Source organism: Triticum aestivum, chromosome 1A, assembly GCF_018294505.1.
Source record: "Triticum aestivum cultivar Chinese Spring chromosome 1A, IWGSC CS RefSeq v2.1, whole genome shotgun sequence".
Taxonomy (NCBI): Eukaryota; Viridiplantae; Streptophyta; class Magnoliopsida; order Poales; family Poaceae; genus Triticum; species Triticum aestivum.
The window spans coordinates 23,053,924-23,062,828 of NC_057794.1; the positions used below are offsets into that span (position 1 = coordinate 23,053,924).

General features: G+C 44.4%; 1 pseudogene; it reads left to right on the forward strand.

Moving 5' to 3' along the window:
• The first annotated feature begins 609 nt into the window (after window positions 1-609).
• On the forward strand, window positions 610-8,412 carry LOC123069872 (disease resistance protein RGA2-like; annotated as a pseudogene).
• The last annotated feature ends 493 nt before the right edge of the window (window positions 8,413-8,905 follow it).

The following is an 8,905-nucleotide window of genomic DNA, read 5'->3' on the forward strand; positions in this document are numbered from 1 at the left end:
TCACACAACTCTTATGGGATCTCTCTATCTTCTTCTCTCAAGAACACACACACACACTACACCAAGGAAGAAGACCAAACTGGCTTTGCCAAGAGAACTTCCTTGATGCCCATGAGAAAATTGGATATTTGCCACTTTCAATACATGGCTTCTCAAAATTGCCACTTCCAAGATTGGCTTCGCAAAATTGCCACTTTGCTCGTTGGCTCCTCGATCACCATGCCACTTCCCTCCTTTTATTGATTTTCTTTTTTCTTTTTCCATTTATAAGCACTGGAAAAGACTAAACTACCCCTGATGCTACGTACACAGTACACGTATTGAGCTTATGCATATGCATCTGTTATTCCCGTTCGACAATGGAGAACGAACATCACAATTTCTCGTCGATATGTCACATGTTGCAGAGCTTTGTTAACAAGTCGTGCAACAAGAGATCAATTGCTACGGATTTTTGAACAAAGCAAGGATAAGGCTCAACATGATACCCTCCAGAATCCATGCACGTGGTGTCAACGAGATCAGCGGCACACGGCCTTGACGAGATCGGCGGCACGCTGGGTGTAGGCAATCGGCGGTACGTGATGTTGAGAAGATAGGCGGTACGTGATGTTGAGAAGATTGGCGGCACGCGACGTTCAGGCGTTCTGCGTCGAGGAGATCGGTGATGGAATGCACGGAGTGTTCTTGGTGGCGCTCTCGTCTGCTTCAAGTATCAATTACGATCAATTAGGATGTGGATAGTACGGGCACATAGCATCAGGGGTAGTATGGTCTTTTCCAGTGCTTATAAATGGAAAAGGAAAAGGGAAAATCAATAAAATAGGGATGTGGCATGGTAATCAAGGAGTCAACGAACAGGGTGGCAATTTTGCGAAGCCAATCTTGAAACTGGCAATTTTGAGAAGCCACGTAATGAAAGTGGTAAATATCCAATTTTCTCGTTTCGTTGAATCAACGTCAATCTCACACAATTTTCTCTTATGCATAGGTCTTATGTGTTCCTTTGAGTTGAGAGTTGTGAATGGAGAGCAACAACGACGGAGTTTATGGTCAAGCCATTGGTCTCCCTGTTGACGAACAAGGCATCCAGCTTCCTGAAGGACCAGTACAAGGTGATGGACGGCATGAAGAAGCACCGTGAGATCCTGGAGGGCGACCTGACAGATGTCTTGCTCATCATCGAAGATGTGGAGAAAAAGCTTGCCGACACGAAGTGGGTGCATTGTTCGAAGCACTCAAGAAGGTAGCCCATGAGAGGAACGATGTCTTCGACGAGCTCAAGTACCAGGTACTCCGGCGTGACGCCAAGAAGAAGGGGCATTACAAGATGCTTGGCTTTGATATGGTAAGCATCTTCCCTGCCCACGACATAACCCAATTCTCTAGTGTAGGGGTCATGGGGGCCATTGCCCCCCCCCCCCTACACACATGCATTCTAGAACTTTTTTTACTAGTGCATTCATATGTATATTCAGTACTTTCTTAACTATTTGTATTGTGTTCTAAAAAAAACTGCAACCCTTTGTAATGTTGCCCCCTTGTTGGTCAAATTCTAGATCCACCACTGCATCTATGTAGTGGCGCATTACAAACTCCATCATACTCCACTCCGATAAGGACATTGTCAGCATGTCCAGAGAAGAAGAGAAGAGAAGACCATGAGTATATTCATTTCTCAAGCTAGCGACGGGGATCCCATGGCCCTTCCCATTGCTGGAATGGCTGGGATGGGCAAGAAGGCATTTGCTCAGCTTGTCTACATGACCTAGAAATCAAGGAGTATTTCCAACTCCAGAGGTGTTGTTGTGTGTAGTGATTTTGAAGTTGTTAAGATTGCAAGCAACATCTGCCAGACCCAAGGAGATTAATCATGAAAAGGCATTGCAGGAACTTCGGAAGTAAGTTGGAAGAGATACCTTATTGTGTTGGATGATGTATGGAATGAAGATGTTGATAAGTGGTAAAAACTCAAGACCTGCCTGAAGCACGGCGCTAAGCAAATTGCAATACTGACGACCACTCGTAATGCACAAGTGGCTCAAATTATGAAGACGTGCACCAATGACAGCCATAACATTCAATTTACAAAAGAGCATTCAATTTGCAAAAGCGAAACGAAGCTTAGCTAAGTGACATGGTTGAAAAGATTCTGGATAGATGTGGGGGCTCCCTTTTAGCTGCCAAAGACTTTGGATCTACATTGAGTAATAAGACTGGCATGAAAGAATGGAAGAACATACTAACCAGAAGCAACACGGGCTATGAGAAGACAGGAACATTAGCAAACACAAACTCAGCTATGAAGACTTGCCATAACACTTGAAACAATGATATGCTTTTTGTACAGTATTTCCCAAAGATTATCATATTGATGTGGAGATTTTAATCCAGCTATGGATAGCACATGATTACAAACCATTGGTGGAAGGTGACAATCCTGAAATGGTAGGCAGAGATATTTTTACGAGCTAACTTGGAGGTCCGTTCTAGAACAGTATGCAGTATACATGATCTTATGCATGACATTGCCTGACCTTTTTATGGAAAAAGATCGTTTTACTATAGTTCATATGCGTGATCAAAAGGACTTGCTGTCACAAGGCCCTACTCGGCAATTGTTCTCCTCTATCGCCATATCAGAACTCTTTTGCATGATTATCAGAAGAAAAACTCGTACATTTCTCCAGTCAATGTTGTATGCAAATAAACACACCGATGGGTCAATACCGCACTTGTCGAAGTACAATAATATGTGAGCACTTCAACTCTTTTCATTGTACAAACTTCCACGTGAAGCAAGGCACTTACAGCACCTGAGGTATCTCAATGTCTCACACAACATGTGGATCAAAGAGCTTCCCAAGGAAATGAGCATATTATATAATCTACAGACCCTTAACCTTTCTAATTGTGAGAGTCTTGGTTGACTTCCTAAGAATACGAAGTATTAGTCAAATGTCCATCATCTCTATACTAATGGTTACATATCACTAGAGTGCATGTCTCCAGAACTTGGGAACGTCTCTTCTCTACAGACATTAACATATTTTGTGGTGGGTTCTAGCCATGGTTGTAGTACTATTGAAGAACTACAGGGCTTAAACCTTGGTGGTGAACTAGAACTATCAGGTCTTCAATATGTAAATCAAGCAGATGCTAAAGCGTGCGGTGTTGGAAATAAAGAGAAACTCACACATTTATCTCTTAAAAGGTGCGATGACAACAGTGAGGAACTGACCAACACAGGGATGCCGTTGATGCTCTTAAAGCTCAGGTTGCGTTGGAGTTGCTAATAATACACTCATACAAAGGTACCAACTTCCCAGCATGGGTGACAGATCTTACTTTTCTGGAGCATTTGATCGAGCTCCACCTAGATGGTTGTACAATTTGTGATGAATTTCCTCAATTCGGTCAATTTAAGGCTCTCAAAGTTCTTGTTATGATAAGGTTGCACAACCTGCAAAGCCTACGCAGTCACAATTCATCTGCAACATTTCCAGCATTAAAACACCTCAGGTTATAAAAATTGGAGATTCTGAGAGATGGGCGGCAACAAACGGAGAAGAATTAACATTTCCTCTACTTGAGAGAGTTCACTTGAAGAACTTCCCAAAGCTAACAACTCTGCCTGAAGCACCAAAACTCAAAGTTATAGACATTGAGGAAGATAAGGGTCAACTTTTCTTATCAATATTTGAAACTAGGCACATGTCTTGCTTGTCTGACTTATGGCTGTCTGTGAGTGATAGAAAGCAACACCAGAACTGTAAGTATCCATTTTGACACCAGTGTATTTTGGTTGCAGCTTTTTGTTCGGCTCAAGTCCATTGCAGCGAACAGTTGGGGTCTGGAAACGTCTTGGTCAGCTCAGGGAATTAGCGATCGATGGTTGTGATACGCTCATCTACTGGCTTGAAGAGTTCTAAAGCTTGGTATCATTGAATAGCGTATACATTTATAGTTGCAGCAAGCTAGTAGGCCCCACCCAGGTGAAATGATATATTGTACTCGAGGGAGGGATCAACTCCTGCCAAATTTGGAAGATCAAAAGACATATCAATGTGGAAGCTTGACAGAGGTTTTCGTTCTTCCCCCTTCTCTCATGAGTATTGAAATTAGATGGTGTGACCTTTTCGAATCCATACTGGGGCAGGACTATAGAGAGTTGGAGAGTGTACAACACTTTGGTACATGAGCATCATCTGAACATTGCAGTGATCTTGCATCAAGAATTTTCTAGAGAAGTCATCTTCACCCAGAATTAATCATTTGCCATGTCTGCAGGCTTCAGTAATAGATGGCTCTAAGAAGCTTCGTTTCATGTTAGCACAGTTGTATGGACACCAAACTTTGTGTATTTGATGTTGCGATGGTCTGGAGTCACTGTATTGCTTGGGAGACCTGTCATTACAGGAAAAACTACATCTTGAGAGATGCAAACATCTGGTATCTGTACCAGCTAGTCGCGGGAATTATTCAGCCCTTCAGTACCTCATCATTTAAGACTGCCCAGCTATAAATATGATGCCACTTCATCGGTGTCTCCAACGACAGCTAGATAGCCTCGAGCACAAGGATATATCTTATGCTTGTTCGAGCTATCCTCATGAACGTACCTTTCAGTTTCCTTTTTCTTCATTTAGTTTCTCTTTTCTCCCTCCCTCTCTCTATTGTGCTACAAATGTACACCTTGCTGCCTGCAGGTTTAAATGTTACTCTACTCTCCTTTTATTTTTGCTTTTATAAACACATTTGGTTGGGTGTGTCCGTTTTTCTTTAACTCAACGTCAAGAAGCATGTGAATTGTTGAAATTAACCCAGTTGCACTGAAGTTTGTTTTTCTGTTATTCTGTAACAATAACGCACACTCTGTACGTGGTGCGACAGACTAGCTGTAGTGTTTACTTTGTCGTTGTAATTCAGTTATTCAGCTAGCCACGATCTGTCCGTGGGATGGCACGGGGAAACCGGATCGTGGGCAGCAATTCTGTTAGGAAGGAATAAAAGGGGAAAGCCAGAAAAGACGCACAGATTACGCGTCGCAAAACTGCCTCACCAGCGTTCGTGTGTGTGGTGTCTCCTGCTAGTCATCTTCCTCCTTGTGTCCATCTCGTGTGTGTGATCCTGAGACTGTTTGATCTAACATTTCAGAAAAGACACACAGATTACGCGTCGCAAAACTGCCTCACCAGCGTTCGTGTGTGTGGTGTCTCCTGCTAGTCATCTTCCTCCTTGTGTCCATCTCGTGTGTGTGATCCTGAGAGTGTTTGATCTAACATTTGGCACCAGAGCTAGGGTTCACGGAGGCGGTGCACGGCGGCGGAGTCACGAGGAGTTGTGGCGGCGGTGATCGGCGATGTGAGATACGTCACCGAAGAAGGATCAGATCAGCGGCGGCAGCGGCGGCGGAAAGTACACGCCGCCAGCAAGGAGGCCCGGAGATGATGGCGCCGTGGTCGTCCAGCGCGCGCCGACGAGGACCGGCGGCGTCCCGATCCAATATCCGATGCTCAACGACTCCAACTACGGTCTGTGGGCCGTAAAGATGAGAGTGTTGCTCCGTCCGTTTGGCGTGTGGTCGGCGTTGGAGCGTTTCTGCTCCGGTGCTCCCCCCCTGGGCTGAACGCGGGGTGGGAAAACACATCGACGGCCAGGATGAACCAAAAATGATTCATAACGAGGGGCACGATCGTCTTTGTTGCCCCCGCGTATAGCCGTCGAGGAGCCCTGGGAGGCCCGTACGGGCCCGGTTAGATCGTATGCCCGGCCGTATACGTATGCCCGTCCATATACGGCGGCCTTTCTTGCACGCGTGAAGCCGCCCGCGCCCGCGCGCCCCCCGCAAAAAAAAAAGAAGCCGCCCGCGCGTGGGGCAGCACGTGTCACGGGTAGTTGCCAAAACTGTCCCATCATATAAATGTGGACGGCAACCACCTCCGGCCGCATCGCACACCATTTCCCCCCGCCGCATCGTCTCCCTCTCTCCACTCTCCACTCCCCACTCCCTCTCCTCTCCAACCTCCTCGTCTCCCTCACCGCATCCTCTCCATTGCAATGGCGGACGCTGGAGGCGAGCGCCCCGATTGGGGCGCAGATCTGGTGGAGTAGGCGCAGCAGATTGCTGCGGGCACCTTTGTGAGGGGGCGTGCCGGCGTCCAGCGCGGTGCTCCCTCCGCTGGAGATCTGGAGAAGGCGGGGGCGGGCCGCAGCGGCGCGGTCCAGCCAGATGCGCCCGCTCTGCCCAATTCCGGCGAGGCGCAAAAGGTGGAGGCGGGCTCTGGCGAGGCGCAGAAGGTGGGGGCGGGCTCTGGCGAGGCGCACGAGGTGGAGAAGGTGGAGAAGGTGGAGGCCGGCTCCGGCGAGGAGGAAGCGGAGCAGAAGGTATTTGCTGCTAACTTTTAGTTGGTAGTTTTTAGATTGTAGGGTTTGTGGCCAGAACTTTGCTTGGTTAGATTTGTTGGAGGTAGGGTTTTCTCTGCATTAGGGTTTTCCTGTATTTGATTCGTGCAAGAATGGTGGACCACATATGATTATTAGATTAGGTTAGAAGTAGCCAGATTAAGGGATGGGGTTTTTTCAGATGCTTATTAGATTAGTAGTGGAATTTTTGCAATTCTTTACGTGTTTGGAGTCAAATATATACTTCTGTATTCGTTTGGGTTGGTGCCTGCTTTAGTTCTTTGGCTTGATGATTAATTAAATGGATGCTTAGTTCTAGGGATTATGGCTGTCATAGTTGCAATTCTTAGATGCTTGATTGATGCTTGTTGTCATAGTTGCAGTTATTTGATGCTTGATTGATGCCTCTCAGGCAGAGGCTATGAGATGGGTTGTGCATGGCCTTATGTTTTTGGAAATTGTCTACGTGAGGTGATTAGATGGTGCATTAGTTTGGTTGTAAATATAGTGAAGGATGTGCTCATGTACTGGGTGTTGTCATGTTAATCAAAAAGAGCTTCTCAAGGGCTGGATTTGTTTGTGTTGGATTGGGGCTTCTGAAGGAGAGGGGAAGCATGGTCGAGGGGAAGGGGCAGTCTATGCTTATTTACTTTGGGTTAGTAGAGGAATTTTGTCGTTGCTTCAAAGATGTTGACAGCATTGAACATCCTCTGCAATGCCGTTGCTTCAGAGATAAAAGCATCTTGGGGTTTTTTCAGATGCTTATTAGATTAGTAGTTGAATTTTTGCTTGTTAGAATTTAATTAGTATGAGGATGAATACCTTATTTAAGGGGGAATTTAAGGTCAGATAGATGTCATATGATTATTAGATCTGTAGTTCAATGCTGCTGACATTTATGATTATTTGATTTGATCTGTGGTTCAATGATACTGGATGGAAACATATTTGATTTGGAATGCATTAATTAAGATGTGCCAATGAATTGATTTAGATGATACAAGATTCATCTATAGTATAATTTGTTGTTGTTTAGGTAAGTAATGAAATTTTAGATGTTTGTTGGAGATGTATGCATTTATAGTTGAAGTTGTACCTAATTAACTACTGCATTATGTTAATATGTGTAGGAGCTTTGCTGCATTGTCCCAAAAACAGTAATTTGTGCATATTAAAATTTGTAGTTGGCTTCTGTAATTAGTATATACCATATGTAAAGTGTGAAGTAAACATTCCAACGCAGGATCCTAGCCACAAAATATACTATATGTTTCCATTAAGTAGTGTGTGTGGGGGGGGGGGTAATTCCCTCAAAAGTAAAGTGTTGGGTTTATCCAGGGAATGTCAAGAATCCAGCTTGCATTTTCATTAGCATTTATGAAGGACATCATTTGTCTGTTGATTGATTGCTTAGATTCTGTATTTATAAGGAAAGCATTTGGTCACTTGCAACATACCAATGTGGTTCACATTCACAATTTTGTTTGTAATGACATTCTGTGAACTGCAATTCAATTCAATGTAATTGATGTGCTTGTTTGACAATATAGCAGGAGGAGGATCTTGTGGGCAACAAGAGGAAGTGGGACAAGACTGGGTTCTACCCATATGAGTCTGATGAAGATGAGCCGTACGAGGTAAGGCCTAGTTCAAATGTTATTTCTGCATTGAGTTAGTATTATGTGTTTATAGTTTTTGAATGCATAATGTATTAATGTCAGTCATTAATTTGTGCAGTATGAATCTGGAGATGATGTGGTCGAGGGGAACGTCGAGTCCTTTCAAGAGAAGGAGGTGTTGAAGATCAGGGCCCAAGGACCTGCCAAGTATTACAACTGGAGGAATGAAAAGTACCGGTGCCCCTACTGCAGCAAGCCCAAGCCCAGGTCTGGGTTATTGGAGCATCTGATGGAACATTGTCGGGCTACATCGATCTCCAGCCATGACTACAGGATCATTGGTCAGCATAAGGCGCTCCTGAAGGTCCTGAGAAACCCTGACCTGTAGTCGTACATCATGCTGATCATCGGAAGCTGGAAGCCGTACTCATCATCAGTATATTTGATAATGTTTTACTTTTGGGAAAGCTGCATCTGGGTCTGAACTGCGAGAAAACTTGATATATTAATGTAATGTAATGTAATGTAATGTATTGTGTGGTTGAACTGGATCTGTTGTGAACTGCCTGCTACCTATTAGAATGCTATCTATATATGTGTGGCCTTATCTTTAATGGTGGTGAATGCTTCCTTCATGTTTAGTTATTGTTTCGATGGTGCGAAAAAAACAAATGGTGCTTCAGTGTTGCTTGAGACATGCTGCAACACTGGTCTATGCTGTGGGCTAGTGCAACATGTTGTGCCCATGTGCCAATTATACCAAATATTGAATGTTGCAATGTTCCAAAATGGCTGTCATGAATTATAGTACATGGGGTTTAGTAAAGTTACTGATAATTGTTCATCCTCACACATTCCATCAACTCATAATTTGAATAAGC